At 49.8% G+C, this 18,992-nt stretch overlaps 1 pseudogene; it reads left to right on the top strand.

Annotated features, from left to right (window-relative positions):
• Positions 1-14,409: 14,409 nt before the first annotated feature.
• LOC113248018 (40S ribosomal protein S26-like) lies at positions 14,410-14,775 on the top strand (annotated as a pseudogene).
• Positions 14,776-18,992: the final 4,217 nt, after the last annotated feature.

Below are 18,992 nucleotides of genomic sequence, written 5' to 3'. Positions count from 1 at the left end.
GCAAACTTTCCCAGCTGTCACCATGAGTCAGCTCACCCGACCAGATGTTGGCAGTTTGGTTTACAAAGAGAGCCCTGGAGAAAGATGGGGGGGGGGGGGGGGGACAGGAACGGGACAGTGAGGTTGCTCAGGGAGCTAGCTTTCAAGGACACACGGTCTCCAAATTCCCCAGGCATCCCTGTTTCTGCTCTTTCTCTTTCTCCCTGCACTAGAATATCTGTAGGTGGCAAACCTTTGTCACATCGCCTCGACTCTCTGCCCTTCCTCCTTCTTGGATCCTTGGAGAAACCTCGCAGGATCATCTTATGTGGCGGTTACTACAGAACAGTAAAATGTCCTCCAAAGTGTGGGGCCAGCGTGAGAACGACAACGCCTCATTTTCCAAGAGTGTTATTGTGATTTATGAGAAATATTGATATTTGATCTTTGTGGGGGTTTTTGTTTTTCTGTTTTTTGTAGTGTTGTCGTTTAGATACTTGATCTTTGTCGCCATTTCTGGCACAGAGCTTGTAAACCTTCGGAATTTCCTAAGTAATGAGAGCGCTAAAGGTGGCCTGTGTCATGTTAACGAAGTAAATTTCAGAAAGCACCTAAGGTTGAGAGTTGGTTGCCAGGAGAACCAACCTTGTGTGTAGTGGGTTGGAACTTGTAGTCCCACCCCTTGACCTCTGGTGAGGGGAAAAGGGTGAAGGGCTAGAGACTGAGTTTAAACACCAATGGCCAGTGACTTAATCAACCATGCCTACTTCACGAAGCTTCCAGAACACCCTGAAAGGATGATGTTCAGAGAACTCTGAGGTCAGTGAACGTGTGTTGAAGCAGGGAGAGCCGCAGGCCTGGAGAGGCCGTGGAAGCTCTGAGCCCGTTTCGCCTAACCTTGCCCTATGCATTTCTCCCACCTGGCTGTTGCTGTCTTACGTCCTTTCATCACACACAAGTAATCTAATGAGTAAAATGTTGTTCTGAGTTCTGTGAGCAGCTCTAGCTAATTAATTGAACCCAAGGTTGGGGGGGGGGGTGTTGGAACCTACAAGCTTAGGTAGGTCAGAAGCACGGGTGATGACTTGGGCTTACAAGTGGCATTTGGAGTGTCGGGGAGGACAGACTTGTGGCCCTGAGCTCTGATCTGCGGGATCGGAAACTACCGTCAGTTAGTGTTGGGTGAGTCAGTTGCTTGGTAGTGCTGGAAAACCCACGTGCTCCTGGAGTTGGGCGTACAAGTCTACCAAGGAAGTGTTAACATCAGCGAAGGGAGCTTTCAGAGACAAGCAACAGAGAACCCAACCAAAGAGTAAGGAGACTTAAGGGCTGAGAGTGGCTTCGGATAGGGTCACCTCAGCAGCCTAACGGCATCCTCCATGCCCTGAGGTCCTTCCCTCTCCCCAACTACTATCCACAGCATCCATATTTTCCCACATGGTTACAAGAGGCTACCAGTGGCAATGGAGCCTACAAGTTTTCACATCCAATGAGAGAAAGCAGAGAAATCTCTGCCCCAGACTTGGAATACAAATCTTTCCATGATCTAATCTGATTGGGTTCATTTGGGTCACTGACGTAACCAATAGCTGTCACCAGATTAAACCGGTGGTTCTCAAACTTTTCCAACTTGGGATCCTTTTAAATTTCCAGAAATTACTGGGGGCCCCAGAGAGCTTTTGCTTAGGTGGGTTATCCACTGATGTGTACTTTATAATAAATTAGTAATGGGAAATTTTAAAAATATGTATTTATCGATTCATTTTACAATAACAATAAACTCATTACATGTTAACATAAATAACATGTAATGAAAAATGACTATTTTTTTAGTTTAGTGAGAAGTATGGCATTGTTCCACATTTTTGCAACTCTCTTTAATTTCTAGTTTAATAGAAGACAGCTGGGTTCTCATATCTGCTTCTGCATTCAATCTGTTGCAAGATCACATGACAGCCTCTGGAAAAATCCAGTGTATACTCATAAAAGAAGTGAAAAAAGCAAATAATGGCTTAGTCTAAAAATAGTTTTGACCTCCCAGATGCCCTGGAAGGGTCTCACGGCCACACTTTGAGAACTGCTGTGCTTAGACTAATCAGAATTGCCTTCTGAAGAAGGCCATGGCGTGGACCTCTGAACAAAACTGGATCTCGATGGAAAAGGGGTCTGGGTTTCAGTGGCAATCAACCGTATCACCTTCATTGATACTAAAAGCAGACAAACAGACAAAAACAACTGCTATCCACCATCGCCTACATGTCGTTATTTTATGAGCATTCTGATATGAAAGACGTCGGATGAACACAATGTCAAGATAAGGGTAGTTTTGATTGAATACATAAAATTTTATGAAAAACTTACTGTGCTGATTGGACATGGAAGGAGGGAGTAAAGAAATGGATGGTCTGCAGCTTGAGAAGCAGGAAGAAGAGGATGGCATTTACTGAATCAAACAGAGAACCAGATTGGAAGGCAGGTTTGGGGCAAAAATGATGAATTCCACTCTGGACACGTTGAACGTGACGGGCCCTGGGAGACAACAAGTGGACAGGTCAAGACCGAGCGCAGAGATCTGGAGCCAAGGGAAGGGTCAAGGTTAGAAGAAAAGCTTTGGGAAGCCTATGTATGTGAGTGACAGCTGAAGGCCCTGCAGGAGAGGAGGTGGCCCTAGGGGACGGGACAGACAGGAGGGGAGAGACAGCATAGGGGGAGCCCTGAGTGGAACCCAGCTTTAAAAAGAGCGGGTAGGAAAGGAAAGACAGGTAGAGGATAATGAAGAGGAGTTGCCAGAGAGCTAGGAAGTCATGTTCCAATCGACGATCTCGAGAGTGTTCCAGAAGAGAATAGGATGGTGTAGTGAACGTGTGTGAGCTGGGTTCTGGAAGGCTGTGTGTGGGCATGGATCTGACTTGCTGGCAGCCTTCATGGCTAGCCTCTCGCCTCCAGTGCCTGCAGCCTCAAGCTTCCTCCTTATTTAAAAACAAAAACAAAAAACAAGAAAACTGCATTCAGAAAAGAATCTCTAGGGGCACCTGGGTGGCTCAGTTAAGCATCGGACTCCATTTCTGCTCAGGCCATGACCTCAGGGATATGAGATCCAACCGTGTGACCGGCTCCGTGCCGAGTGTGGAGCCTGCTTGGGGTTCTCTCTCTCCCTCTCCCTCTGCCCCCACCCCCTCCTCATGCTCACATGCTCCCTCTCTCTCAAAAAGAAAAAAAGGAATCTCTAAAAAAATATTTTTAAGATGTTATTTATTTATTTGACAGAGAGAGAGCATAAGTAGGCAGAGCAGTAGACAGAGGGAGAAGGAGAAGCAGGCTCCCCCCGCTGAGCAGAGAGCCTGATGTGGGGCTCGATCCGAAGACCCTGGGATCATGACCTGAGCTGAAGGCAGATGCTCAACTGACTGAGCCACCCAGGCACCCCTCTAAAAATTATTATTATTATTTTTAAATATTTTGTTTATTTATTTGACGGAGAGAGCAAGAGAGGGAATACAAGCAGGGGAAGTGTGAGAGGGAGAAGCAGGCTTCCCGCTGAGCAGGGAGCCCAATGCCGGGCTCGATCCCAGGACCCTGGGATCATGACCTGAGCCGAAGGCAGACGCTTAACGGCTGAGCCACCCAGGTGCCCCTAAAAATTATTTTTAATAAATGTATGGTATTCTGCCATTTGGATATGTCATGCATAAGTCTAAGTACTCATAGTAGGTATACTGGCAAAAAAAAAAAAAAAAAAAAGCAAGACACCAAAGAGTATATGAAGCATGATGCCAGTTTGGGGGGTCCACCTAGATCCATCAGTATGAGTTTGTACATGTGTGTAAATCGACCCACACATGGTTAAGTAAGATGAGGTGCCTGGGGTATGCTTGCTCTGGATTTGGCTTTCAGTTCTACGTGCAGCTGCTAGCTCCATAAGCTGATGAGACTTCGAGGAGGTGGGAGGGTTTCAGTGCCAGGTGGCTGGAGAGGCCGAGGAAGAGTTTCTTGGGAAAGAGAGAAGAGACAATGAGACAATTTCCACCAGGATTAAAGTTTTGGAGAAAACACACAGATGTTTAAAGTGTATGGGAGAAAGGCACAATTTGCTGCATAGTGTGATATAAACATCTCCATCATCTCCCAAGAAATTCTAGAACAATCTACATTACCCGGCAATGATTTAGAAACTGGAAGGGGTAAGATTAGGGGGCCCGGGGAGACTTGGTTACTCGTGAGTTACAGCACAACACCAACAGCAATAATAACACGGACAGCTCTCAGTTCTTGAACTGGGCAGTGCCCACTAAATCTTCAAAACAGCCTTAGAGCATAAGCACTGAGATTATCCCCATTTCATAGATGAAGATGCTGAGGCACAGAGGAGCCCATCACCTGTAGAAGGTCACAGAGTTAGTAACTGGCTTTGCACCTGTTTAGAGATCCTGCTTTTAGCCTCCGCGCACCGCTGTGCCTCCAGTAAACTAAGCAATACGCCTGCAGAACTGGAACGAAAGCTCTGCAGTTGTCTCTGAGTTATATGGACGAATTGGGTTTCCTTGTTTATGCATTTTCCATATATTTCGTTTTTTTCTACAGTGATCAGGTGTTACTTTTACGATCGTATGAAAATACAAAAAGATCTTATTATATCATCAATTACAAAAACATCAGTTACAACTGATCAGAGCATAAATGCGACCTTTCTTAGAAGAATTTTGTTTTAAGAAGAAGCAAACTCCTAACCAGAAGGAAGGAGATTTCTCATCAACAAGCAGGCTGGGAAATGTTAGAAGGGAGGGGAAATCTCTCAGACTCTGAAGTCACCCCACTGTTCACCACCAATGCCTGGCCGCAACGGTGCTCCCTAGGGCAGCCCCTTGGAAAGAACAGAATTGGAGGGCTAGTGACCCCTCCCCAACAGAAGTCAGAGCTTAAGAATGTGTGAGCCCCTGACTTGTTCTTTGAGGTGCCCCGTTAAGTTAGCATATTATACAGTAAGTACTCAGTAAATGCTTATTAATTCATGTGATTTCCATGTTCACAGATGACCTATAAAGAAGGAAAGAAGGCATACTTTCCCCAAGGAGGAAGTTTAAGAGGGCTTCTAAAACCAAGGCACGGGGCCCCAGAGAGACCAAATCCGGTACCCTGAAGATATTTCCCAACATGACCGACCTCGGCCAGCCTAGGAGCAGTGAAGAGGCAGAGAGATGGCCACCGGGACTTTTGAGGACTCTAAAGACCCAAGCACAGGCAGCGGGCCCCAACTGAAAAACAGACAAACAACCAAAAATAACAAAATACCTGCAGGCCTGGGTTCAAGTCCCAGCTCACAGAGGTTTGTAGAATTCGGGGTTTGATGGGACCTCATGGATCTTCCCATCCCTATTCCCAGTCCACGTGCAAACCCCTCCCACCATCTTGCCACCTGGTGACCCTCCAACCTCCCTCTGACCACTGCTCCCTGGGTCCCCAAAGAGCCCATTCTATGAGCAATCCTCAGAAAGATGCAAAGGTCTCTAGAAGTGTCGATCACGAGAGGCAGGTGCTCTGAATTCCCTGGGACGTGAAGCCTGGTCGACAGGCAAGCCACAACGTTCATGAGACTCACCTCTACCCTCTCCCACACCCTCTAGGCCACAGTCTGTCATCAGAGCAACCCAACCCCACCCCCACCATCCCCCCTGCCCCGCCAATGCCCTCTAGAACCCCGAATTTGTTTCTTCAAGCCTTATTTCCAGATAAGACAAGTCACCTGTGAACCTGATCAAATCTCCAACCGTTCTTAGACCTTCATTTGCTCATCTGGAGAATGAGAAAGTTAGATTAGACAATCTGTTGCTGAAATCTAAGGCTAACACTGTGATCCAGTGATTACCCTTGAGGGGAGGGTAACGTGGCGGGTGGGGAGAGAGGAAGGACTCGGGATTCATGTGGGAGTCACACCTGAGCTCCATGTGGAAACGGCCTTGGTACTTAGCAAAGGCTCAATCATGGAAAGTGGGTGTATCAGCACTTGAGAGCTGAATGGCTCCCAAGGTCCAGGTACACACAGCAAGGCCAGGATCTCAGGTCAGCTGAGGGGGGGCCGCACCTGCCCAGCATCTGTCAGGTTGCAGGGGAGGGTACTTAAGGCTCCCACTTACACCAGACCTCCAAGAGCACACCCACCCAGTATGGCTCTGGGCCCACAAGGGCATGGGGAGATGGGGTCTTTTCCAGGGGAAGCTCCCAAAACTTGCTTACGGGGCTGAGGAAACCACTGAGGTAAGGGATAAGGGGTAAGCCAGCAGGGAAAGCAGGCAAAAATAAGAATCTGGATATCCAGGGGCACCTGGGTGACTCAGTCGTTAAGCGTCTGCCTTCAGCTCGGGGCATGATCCCAGAGTCCTGGGATCAAGCCCCGCATCGGGCTCCTCCACTGGGAGCCTGCTTCTTCCTCTCCCACTCCCCCTGCTTGTGTTCCCTCTCTTGCTGGCTGTCTCTATCTATCACTGTCAAATAAATAAATAAAATCTTTAAAAAAAAAAAAAAAAGAATGTGGATATCCAGAGGCGCTGCTCAGAAAGGCTCGCCCGTTGCACAGACAGGATGGGGTGGCACCAAGATGCTCCCACCGTGTTCCTTGGCCCCATCCTGGCACAGAGCCGGGCTGGCGGGCTGGCAGGGGGAAGGCACGAGCTCCAGCTGAGATTGCCTGGCTCTCAGCCCCACTCCATCCCCTGCTTCCCAGCTGGACTACTTGGATCCAGCAATTAACCTTTCAAAACTCGGTTTCCTCATCTGTATAATGGGGATGCCATTAACCTACTCATAAGGTTCTGATGGGGCTGAAGCTGGATGATTTTAGCAAGCACTTAATGAAGTGTCCAGAACCTAAGACACAATAGGGTTACTCAGCAGCAGTGGTCATGTCTGTCCATCCTCAGACCTACCCTCATCCAGCCCCATCCCAACAGCCGAGCTACTGCCCGTTCCCGAAGCTCCTGGGTATGGGGGAGCTGATGAAAGGAAGGGGGCAGGAGGGAAACCCATCCCCAGGGATCAACCAGAGGAAAGAGTCTTTTCCTTCCCTGCGCTCCACACCAGTGTGCCCCCGTAGCTCCTGGTGGTGGGGGATGGGCGGGAGGGCTGCAGAGATGGCAGCTGTACTCAGAGCTGACTCGAATTCCGGCCCAGTTCTGCTGGGTGGCCTAGAAGCACGGGTGGCAGAGAGGGGTTAAGGGTGAGCAAGTGGGTCATGGCACGTGGTGGAGAGAAGGGAGAAGAAATGTTTTGGAGTGATGGGAACGGGGAGAAAAAAGAAAATCAGTGGCCAGAACCCAAGCAGAAAGTGGAACAAGGAATAATTTTATACGATAAGTAGGTGCAAATACCGCAGGGGGCACACGTACACTAAAAAAAAATTGTTGTTTATTTGAAATTCAGATTTAGCCAGACATCCTATATTTTTATTTGCTAGATCTGGCAGTGTTGGCAGGAAGCACGAGGACAGCAGGCCAGAGAGGGTCCTGTGGACGGGAAGAGGGGAGCTAGGCTCAGCCTAGGAGGGAAGGAGGGGGAACAAGGGCCAGCAAGGCGGGCGGGAATCGAGGGAGACCCCCCAGCGCTTAGGCTATGAAAGGTGACAAGCCGGTTGGGCAGAAGAGAGAAGAGAGAGCACTCAGGCCTCATGTGCAAAGGCCCAGAGTTGGAAACAGTACGTGCTCGAAGAACAGCTGGCGTCCAGGGTGGCCGGAGCAGCTGGAGCACAGGGCACGAGGCAGGGAGAGCAGGGTGCGGGGACACCACGGAAGGCGATGCTCATTCGGTACACGTTCACGCAAAACTCTGTGAGCGACGACAGTGTGCCAGGTTCTCTTCCCGGGACAGGGAGTGAGCAGACAAGCTCCCGGCTGCCATGGTGTGGTTTACATCCTCGCAGGAAGCAAGGGCACCTCCGACAATAAATAAGCCAAGGGGGCGATGAGAGCCAGCGACAGCCAGGACGAACCCCTCTCCCATATTCACCTTGGCTAACTCCAAGTCATCTTTAGGTTTTACCAAGAGATTAGTGCCTGGAGAAAGCCTCTCCCAAAGCCTGTGACGGGGGCTGGGAGCCCCCCGAGTTTTCCCTGGGCGCCGCACTTAGCACCCGGGATTGAAGGGAGTGCTCCCTTCTCTGTGCCCCACGCTAGCCCGGAGCTCCCTAAGGAAGGGGAATTCTCCAGTACCCAGCACGGCGACTGGCTCCTAGCACACGCTGAAGCATCATCTGTTGAAGAAATGTATGGGTTTCGGATCTAAGAGCTGGCTAAGTACATCCTGGTGGAGAAGCCAAGTCCAGTTGGAATTAGGGATCTGGAAATAGGGAAAGGATCAATTCTAGTATAGGGATGGTATGTTGGGAGTCACGGGAATACTCTTGTGTAGGGAAAGTACAAAGCATCGTAAAGTTAAATAAGGTTCCTTGGTTGGCCACAAATAGGACTAACCCTGGCCAACTTGAAGAAAAAAACAAGCCATACCACACAAACAGTAACAAAACCCACTTGGAGGTAGGGATTATGTGGGGGGCTCACACAGGTGCTCACAGGAGCAACAACAGCAACAAAGCTAGGAGTCGAGTTTAGAAAGGCCAGATCCAGAGTGGGTCGGGGCATCTGGACGGAGCAGGAAACAAACCCTGTGCGCTCAGGACCGTGGGGCACACCAGCGTGGCTCTACGTCCCAGGAGAGAGGATCCGGCTGGCAGAGCTCGGGGCATGGACCCACCTCGGGGTAGAACCAGGACAGGACACCTCTTGGTTAACCAAGGACAGGACTTTATGGAGACCAGAAAGCACCCAGGAATAATTTTACCACAGGAAATGAGGGTGGTGTCATCAGAGGCAAGAGAAAATGGACGCCCAACAGCCAATACACAAGCGTCCTTATAATTAAGAAACTGCCAAACCGTCAGAATGCAAAGTACTTGCATGAGTGAGCCAAGAACAGCACGAAGCCTCCTTCTATGGTCATTTCTAAGGAAAATCATATACAAATCGCTTCCTGAGATTATTTGAATGGAACTTGACTGGAAATAGGAGAATAAATGAGGTAATATCTTCAGCTGTTTCTAGAGCTACAAGAACCAATGTTTCAGGATGGCCAAGGGAGCCTGGAAGGTTTGATACCCTCTATTATGTGTCTTTTCTAAGTGAGACAGTATGAAGCCATGCGGTTTCGTTTTTGGTGTGGTGGTGATGGGGGTGACGGGGGCACGATGGAGGGAGCTGTTGGAATAACCAAGTTCAGGGGGACAGGTGATGTCTCATGTATGCAGTTGTGCCTACAGTGGCGGGGGTGCAGGTGCCAAGATAGACATCCGGATGTTTTGCTCCGCTGCGGACAGACTGCCCTCCGTGTCGGAGCACCTGGGATTTACAGATCTGGAGGAGCCTCCCCGTGCAAGCAACTGTCAGGAAGGACGGATGCCGAGATCTCAGGGAGGAGGAGGGCGCACACCAGAAGCCTGAGCTCTGGGAACCTACTGGAACCGAGTTCCATTCTCCTCGTCCTTGACTATCAAGGACTGATGATTGGCGATTCTGTCCAGGTTGCCCAGAGGACATGGGAGCCGAGGCACCAGAGGAGCGATTGGAGAGGTAGTGGGAACAGCGTGAGAGTTATCTGAGCAGAGTGGAGAGAGAGAAGGAGGGAGAGGGGAGCAGAGTGGTAATGAGGGGAGGCGGATAATGGGGCAGAGAGCCAATGGGGGAGACCAAGAGGTGATTTCCCATGTCAGTAAGAAACTGGGATGATTTTCCTCTGAACCTATTATTTTGGACAAAGAATCCTACTCTCCAGCTGTAATACCAATCCCCTTTCTCCTCATTTTTAAAGCTCAAGGGTCTTTCCTGCCCCTCCTACATTGCCCTACTTAGTTTGGGTGCCCCTACACCTCCCATTTCCCTGCTTCCTACTCACAATCTCAAAAAGACCTCATATAACAAGCAGTCGCGATGGTAAAACCCACAGACGCTCTTCCCCAGTTTTAAAATAAACAACAGCAGTCCTGTTCATGGATCTCGTCCTGCCCCGACTGAAAAGCACGCTCACTTACACAATCCCATCGGGGGTCACGTCAGCCCTGTGACACGGGTAGAGTTGGCATTATTTTTCTTCAAAGCTAAGAAAACAGTACTGAAGAAGTAAAGCTACGTGTTCGAGATAATGTAGCTGGTAAGGAGCAAAGTGGAGAGCTTAATCCGGACTGCTTTTTTTCTTACTCTCAGAAACATCTTTTCTACGTGTGTTTTTAACGCTGTTGACAGGCTCCACAGTGCGGCAGTCACATCCATTCCCTAAAATGACACTCATCTGAAATCTGTACACAAGCAGTTCGCGTCAAATCAACTTTTCCCCCCCAGCCTGATTGAGGAATGGGTGACAAATAAAAATTGTATATATTCGAGGTGTACAATGTGCTGGTCTGACACAGGTATACATCGTGTAATGACCACAATCAAGCCACTTCACGTATCCATCCCTTCTTAATCATTGCCGAACAAGACGTTCACATTTTCCCTCACATTGGGCCCCACACATTCTGTTGCTGGCCCTGCACAGGACTTGAGTTTGTTGGTTGAGGGTGGACGAGAACAAGGAAGCACACAGCCATGGTTGCCATAGGCTGTTCTCTTGCAGCCATGAGAAAAACCAGCCTGAGGACCAAGCCAACACGTAGAGGAGGGCTGACCTGAGAGAATCACAGAGAGCCGGGGCCCTGATGGAGCCATGCCTGAAGTCCATCACTCAGTGGGACTTCTGGATCATATAGGGAAAACATCCCCTTCTTGGTATAAGCAGATTTCAGGGAAATGTTCTATTACTTGCAACAAGCAGACCCTAACTGATACAGTAATACAGTAGCTAACGACAGCTGTCAATGCATTCACTCAGACACTTAGAGCCACATCTACGGGACAGGAATGGTGACCTCAGCTACCTCCCCTACATATTCTGCACTCCGGTCCCATCTTCCCCATGCAGTCTGTCCTGTCCACTCACTCCAAGCCCTGGGGTCACTCGCTCGTCGGAACTCTCCCTCCCGGTATTGCTCACGGTTATCTTGTATTGACATTTAACTCTTAAGCTGATGGTTAGTTTTTTGTGGACACATGCCTTACCACCTTCCAAAAGCTCCTTCAGGGCAGGGACCATGTCATAACTGGGTAACATCTGCCACAACACCTCGGGCAGGGCTCTGCACTCCATGAGTACTCAACAAAGAACTGTTGACTCACTGGCCCACCCCCTCTGGATGGTGCCATGCAAGAATTTCCCCTTTGTCAAGCTTTGGAGAAGCCTAGCTTTCTGGTTTGCAAGAGGGAGGATCCAACCAAATAATGTTAAAAATTGGCCAGTTAAGGGAAGGTTCCAGGGACTTCTTGAAGTGGCGGGGACAAGATACCTGTTCTTTGTGCCAACTATAGACAAGAGCCAAAAGAATGGGGCTCTACCACAGCTGGAGATATTTTAGTGAGGTACTGAGAAGTTCCTCTCCCTTCTGGGGCTCTGATACACTTTCAAAGGTCATGGTATTTTCTAGACACATCTAGAAAAGGGGGACACTGATTTCTAGTATGGTTGGCATGAGGTGTTCACTGTGGATGAGTGGACAGATGCCTGCTGTTCTTTTGCAGGCCTGGGGTGGAACGAGAGCAAAGACAACAGAGCCTTGGGACCCGAGTGCCAGGGGTCAAGCCTAAACATCCAGCAGTCCCACCGCTGTGCCATGCAAGCCCCAGAAGCTGTCCCCAGGGCCCCACCTTTCTCTCCAGGGTGCGCCGGGAGGGAGTGGTCTGGTGGCAAACCAGTGTGAGGCAGGGATGCGGCTGTGAGGAATGAGGGGCATAATTCCCCTCCAGCAATCTGAGCTCTTGGGAGAAAGGTATAGACGTAAATACCAGGCCTTATTATTATGAATCAGAATTTTTTCTTTTTAAATCCCTTCTTAATACTCTTCATGATGAACCATTTCTACGAAAAGGGAATCGGAGACAGGAGAGGTGGTTTTCCAACCGAGCAGAGGGTTTTGGATGCTTTAAACCAGGTTTTCCAGATGGGTTTTTTTTTTTTCCTCTTGGGATCAGATGTCACCAACTGACCAGAATCATCCTATCTAAACAGAGAATTCCGTATCCCCGACCCCTCCCTGACCCCAGCCTGCTCCCCCCACTTCTCCCTCTCTTTTATTTACCCTTTGACCTGAACATAATATAAATATTTAATCTCCTTTATTACCTGAAAATTATCTGTATTTATTCTGTTTATTTAGTGACGGTTACTTAAAAACAAAACGAAAACTATAGGATCGGGTCAAACAACCAGTTTGTCTGATTTTTCCACTGAGGTAATCCCTGCCGGTATTTAATTTCAATAATTGACTGGTTGCTCCCCAAACACAGCTCAGGTTTTCCCAATCCCCCTGCTTTCGGCCTCCCCCTCCACGGCGCCACACCCCTTCTCTGCCTGGCAAAATCCCCCTCACCTCTCAAAAACCTATTTCCAGTACCCCCTCGTCTGTGAAGATGCCCCTGACCGTCTGGCCGCCTCTGCAGCTGGACCACGCTGCCCTCTCTGCGTTCCCAGTGCCTTGGCTGTCATCACAGCCAGCCGCTCCCTGGGACCCACTGGGAGGCAACAAAATGGAGTTGTCTCAATGGGACCCCAGAGCACACTTCCTGACTTCAGATACAAACCCTACAACTTTCTAGTTCTGAGACCCAACGCAAGTGTCCTCATTTTCTATGGACCAGGGAGCCCATCTTAACTAGGTTTTGCTTGATACGCTCCAGGATTCTAAGAGATGGGCGTGGTCCTGGGGTGGGGGGGGTGGATAGATAGGGAAGAAAAGGGAACTAACCAGAGGAATAAAGATGGGGACAGGGAAAGTTAGAAGGAAGAGGTGGGAAAAGAGGAGGGTTTTTCTAGAAAGGAAAGAGCAGATCATTTGGAAGTGGCTGAGACACGCAACATCTAAGCCTCAGTGTCCACACCTCAACCTGGCGGCCGCTGCGGCGCACGGCTTGGGAGGCGTGGGTTAATTTGTCAGCTCGCTCTCTGTTGCCGCACACCCGTAAGGTCTGGGGCTGAGGCTCAGGTGCAGCGACAGGATGAGACCTGAGCAGGCAGGTCCCAGCAGCCTGTCCTGGCACCGCTCACAAAGTCTGCCCCCGGGCATGACCTAGCTTCGGGACGATCCCAGCCTGCCCCTGCCAAGCCGGATCTGCTTAGCCTAGGGCTAGGAGAAGCCCTTGGATGTAAAACTCAGGAATCGATGTACCCTTTTAACATGCAAGTCAGCCCACGCCAGTCTCTTGCTCTCAGTGCCCTGCTGGCTTCCCCAATCACTCGGGCTATCGTCCCGGGACGTACCGTGGTCTGGCCCCCCGGCTACTTCTCCCCACTTGGTCCCCACTTGGCCTCCTTGCGGTTTCTTAAATACACCAAACCGGTTCCTTTCTAAAGACCTTCGCACTCGCTGTTCCTTTTCTGCGGATCCGCTCCTCCAGGCACATGCATGGGTTGCCCCCGCCTTCTGTCCGGGTCTCTGCTCAGATGGCAGCTCTTGGGGGATGGCTGCCACACTGACCTTATCTAAGGGAGTCCCCATCATTCGCTCCCCACTTACCTGCTGGCCTCACCTGCATCACGCTCCCCTCCCCCACATTACATCTGCTGCCTGCGGGCTTGCTGCTTTACTCGGTTTGGGTGAGCCCCTCTCCCTGCATATGCTCCGTGATGGCAGGGACTGTATTTTGTCCACTGCTGTATCCCTGACGTGCCTGGCACATCACAGATGGTCAAGAACAGTGGTGAAGTGGATAACAGAATCCAGGACTCCAGCCCTCTCGTTCACGGGGAGGAACCCAGGGCCCAGAGCAGGAAGATGCTGTCGGAGGTCACACTCACCGGCTGGCATGTCACAGATCCTGAATTCAGTGCCTGTCTCCTGGATCCCAGATGGAGGCTTTGGCGCCACTCCACGCTGTGACCTGAGGACTGGTCCTCGCACCCTCACTGTTCATAAACACACGTGGCAGGCTGGACTCTGACAGGCGGGCTGAGCGTGCAAGACATCAGGTTGCTTGCTCTGCTCTGCTTGAGTCTCTTTGCATCTCTTACTCCAACGAAGTTCTGAACCTGAACGAAAAGGTGTTTCAAAAATCCAGGTCAATGGGGTGCCTGGGTGGCACAGCGGTTAAGCTTCTGCCTTCGGCTCAGGGCGTGATCCCGGCGTTATGGGATCGAGCCCCACATCAGGCTCCTCCGCTATGAGCCTGCTTCTTCCTCTCCCACTCCCCCTGCTTGTGTTCCCTCTCTCGCTGGCTGTCTCTATCTCTGTCGAATAAATAAATTAAAAAAATCTTAAAAAAAAAAAAAATCCAGGTCAAGCTCTCTTGGGTCCTCCCGTCCAAGATGACCAAGAAAAGAAGGAGTAACAGTCATGCCACAGAGGGACGAGCCACGGGCGGCTTCTTCGCTATACCTGCTGGGCCCATCGCACACCCAAAGACAAGGCCATGAAGAAGTTCATCATTCAGAACATAGGAGAGGCCATCACAGTCAGGGACATTTCCGAGGTGAGTGTCTTTGACCCCTGTGCCCTTCCCAAGCTGTATGTGAAACTCCATTTCTGTGTACGCCGTGCCATTCGCAGCAATGTACTCTCGTGAGGCACAGAACGACCAAACACCCCCACCCCAATTTAGACCAGCGGGTGCTGAAGAAAAACTGTTCTCTGGGGGAAAAAAAAGAAAAAAGAAAAAAGAACCCAGGGGTTGAGATGAGCATAAGGCTCGGGGAGCCAGTCACGAACTATGTCCATGGGGGGCAGGACAAGAGTCTACTGGATTTGGTTGGGTTGGAGTTTGGTTGGGTTTGGTTCCCAACAAGGTCAGGTGGAGCTGGAGCGGGCCTCCAAGACAGAGTGAAATGGAGTCGGAGCCCTGCAGAGACAGGAGAAAGTCACAGCTACCCTTTCAGTCAGTTAGCAAATATTTTTTGAGCACTTACTAGAGTATTTTGGCATATCTAAGGACAGGGGCATGGACGGGATGGCCTGGGAGGCCTCATAGCCCCCGGAACCTGATCCTGTATGACTTTGTCTTCAAAGGACCTCTTTGTAGACAGCTTCTTCACTAACTGAAGCCCTGAGTACCGGGGACAAGAAGTATCCGACGACGAAGGAGACACAAGCTTCTTTCTCCTCTCTGCTCTGCTTCAGCAACTTGGACACCAATGACACCCATTTCATGGAGGCGCGGATGCTGGGCTACCCGGACCCTCCGTGGCTCATTTTGTCCATCCACCTGTCCCTAAGAATGAACTGCACTTTCTTGGACCCAGGCAAGGGTGGGTCACTTTTAGAGATTCCCATCACAGTTAATTCCATAGCGTCCCTTGGTCCACTTTCCTTGACTATTGGCCTTTCCCACCATGAAGTTCCTTCTGAAGTCCACCCTCATAGTCTCTGCTATGTCTGTTTAAGTTCTTTTGTAAAGTTAGTCTCAGTTATCATAGGTAATTCCATAGACACCAGACGCCCTTTTGTACCACTTACCAAAGACTATATTAAAATTTTAATCAATCAGCAGCCAGCAAATAAGCCCTAGGCATCAATTATACACAAAAAATCTGTGGTAGGTTTAGGCAGAGGCATAAAAAGAAGGCAGAAGAAAGAGCGGTGGATCTGGAGACAGATATTAAGTTGGAATCCCAGCTCTACCCCTTGTCCCCATGAGGACAAATCCTCTTCCTCAAGTCAGGTTTATCATCTGTGAAATGGGGTGACCAGTTCTTACTCCATCTAACACACTGGGTTGTTGTGAAGCTTAATAAAAAAAAAAAAAAAAACAATAAGCAGGGGCTTTATAAACTGTAGAATTCCATGGAAATATGAGTCAGATCTAAGATGGTGCAGTGGAAAAACACTGAACTTCCAGTCGCAGGGCTGAGTGGGCCTGACTGTGTCACTTACTTCCCTGGGGACTTTGGGCAGGTCCTATCCTCTGTAAAAAATGGCTTGTTGTGCAGATTGAGACACTGAACATAGACGCACCCATCATTAGCCCCTGGTACCTAGCGGATTCCCATCTGTATTTGCCCATTCATTTGCAGGTGACAAGGGGCGAGAAATACATGCATACTGACTGAGAAGAGACTGCAATAGTGGTGAACACCTCGGTCCCACCAGGCTTGAAGGGTCTGCCCAGCAGGAATGGGAAACGAGACCATAAAGGCCATGAAGGGGAGAGGGAGGGTGAATGCCAACCTAAGGAGTCTGGGGTGGAGAGAGCCATTTATAGGCATTAAGGAGCCGCTGATGGTTTTAGGACAGCAGGGTGATAGATGAAAGGTATTTCTGTTCTTTGTGGAAAGTGGCTTAGAAAGGGGGAATATTCTGGAACTGTTGGGTTCTCCTCTCCAGGGCTGGGTTGCTAACCTGCTGGAATAGAACATGGGCTTCAGAGGGGCAAAGCTTGACCAGCACCTCTTCTGACATGGCTAGAGCTCAGAGCAAAACTGCCCAGATTGCTAGAACTTGGGCCTCGTATTCATCACACACAGCTGTGTAACAAATTACTTCAAGGAGTAGTGGTTAAAACCAGTAAGAAATGTTTAGGGGCGCCTGGGTGACTCAGCCATTAAGCGTCTGCCTTCGGCTCAGGTCATGATCCCAGGGTCCTGGGATCGAGCCCCGCATCGGGCTCCCTGCTCGGCGGAAAGCCTGCTTCTCCCTCTCACACTCCCCTTGCTTGTGTTCCCTCTCTTGCTGTCTCTCTCTGTCAAATAAATAAATAAAATCTTAAAAAGAGAGGAAGGAAGGAAGGAAGGAAGGAAGGAAGGAAGGAAGGAAGGAAAAGAAAGAAAGGAAAGAAAGAAAGAAGGAAGGAAGGAAGGAAGGAAGGAAGGAAGGAAGGAAGGAAGGAAGGAAAAAGAAAGAAAGAAAGAAAGAAAGAAAGAAAGAAAGAAAGAAAGAAGGAAAGAAAGAAAGAAATGCTTATCATCTCACAGTTTCTGTGGGTTAGAAATTTGAGAGTGTGCCAGTTGAGTGGTATAGACTCTGGGTTTCACATGAAGCTGTAGTCAAGATGTCAGCCCAGCCCGCCGCCATCTGAGGGCCTGACTGGGACTGGGCCATCCACTTCCAAGATGGCACACTCGCATGGCTGACAAGCTGGTGCTGGTCGTTGGCAGGAGTCTCCGTTACTCAATCCATGAACCTCTTTACAGGGCTGCTTGAAAGGGGTCATGACGGGGTGACTAGCTCCCCAGAGCAAGTGTCCAAGACAGAGCAAGGCAATGGCTACCATGTCTTTGATGCATTAGCCTCAGAAGACACACGCACTCACTTTCACGGTACTCTGTTGGTCACACTGGCTAATTCTGGTACAGTGTGGGAGGGGGCCTACATTGGGAGTGATCAAGGATCACTGGGGCCTTGTCAGCGGCTGGCTACAATGGCAGGGAGAGTGGGATGTCAGAGACAACGGTCTTAGAATCGAATAGAGCTGGGTTCAAATTTCAGGTCCTTGACTTACTCCCTGTGTAACTTCAAGCAAGTTGCTTAAACCTCAGGCTTGAGTTGCTTCTCTGTAAAATGAGAATAAAATTAAGAGTCGCAGCATCATAAAGGATCACGAGGAGTCAGCAAGGTCAAGTGCACAGGGCGCTTGGTCTGGCTCCAAGCCCAGAGTCCGCATTTGGTAAATGGTAGTTTAATTTACTCGCATAACGTGCAGGCAGGTAGGTAGAGAGCTGTTCTAAAAGCATAAACCGTCCCTGTGGTAGGCTGAATAATGCCCTCTCAGGGTGTCCATGTCCTAAGCCCCAGAATCTAGGAATATGTTACCATAGATGGCAAAAGGAATTTTACAGATGGAAGCCAGCAATCTCGGGATGGGGAGATGGTCCCAGGTTAGCTGAGTGGAGACGATGATGCCATCACGTGGGTCCTGAGAGAGGCAGGTAGTGACAGAAGTGAGAGGGGGAAGGCATGACAGAAGCAGAAAGTGGAGTGAGGCGGCCACAGGCCAGGAGGCCAAAGTATGCTGGCAGCTGGAAACTGCCCCCTGGAGCTCCCAGAAGGAACCAGCCCGGTTGTCACCCTAATCTGAGCCCCCTTAAGGTCCATTTCTGCCTTCTGACCACCAGAACTAGAAGAGAAGAAATGTGTGTGGTTTGAATCCACTCATTTTCAGTCTCTTGTTACAGCAGCAACGGTGAGCTCTTAGGGGCCTTCGAGGGCCTGGGGAGGAGGACAGACCGGGGGGGTGGAGAAAGGGAGACGGAAGGAAGGGTGCATCTTAGGAAACCATCGCTCCCTCACGAGACCCGGTGACGGCCCTGATCCTGGGGGCTCTGCAGCTGTGTGAGCAAAGGCATGGAGTCAGGACCCGAACAGGGGCGGTGGCAACAGGGAGCAAGCAAGAGTAATAGAGCAGTTCTGAAGATGACTGGCCTGGCGACTGAAAGTGCCTTTTGCTTAATGGCATATCTGAGAAAGGGTTAGTATCCATGATATATAAAGAACTGACACAACTCAACACCCCCCCCCCAAATAATCCAATTTAAAAATGGGCAGAGGACACGAACAGACATTTCTCCAAAGAGGACATCCAGACGGCCAACAGACACGTGAAAAGGTGCTCACTCACAGACCATCAGGGAAATGCACATCAAACCGCAATGAGATCGTACCTCACACCCGTCAGAGTGGCTCAAATCAAAAACACAAGGAACAAGTGTTGGCGAAGATGTGGAGACAAAGGAACCCTCGTGCACTGTGGGTGGGAATGCCAACTGGTGCAGCCCCTGTGGAAAACAGTACGGAAGTTCCTCAAAGAGTTAAAAATAGAAGTACCCTATGACCCAGTAATCGCACTACTGGGTATTTACCCGAAGAATACAAGAACACTAATTCAAAGGGAACAGGCACCCGATGTTCCCTGCAGCGTTATTCACGATGGCCAAGATACAGACGCAGCCCAGGCGGCCAT

The sequence above is a fragment of the Ursus arctos genome, unplaced genomic scaffold (genome assembly GCF_023065955.2).
Source record: "Ursus arctos isolate Adak ecotype North America unplaced genomic scaffold, UrsArc2.0 scaffold_1, whole genome shotgun sequence".
Lineage (NCBI taxonomy): Eukaryota > Metazoa > Chordata > Mammalia > Carnivora > Ursidae > Ursus > Ursus arctos.
Note: the sequence above shows the minus strand (reverse complement) of the source record. Positions and strands in the feature narration are given on the sequence as shown.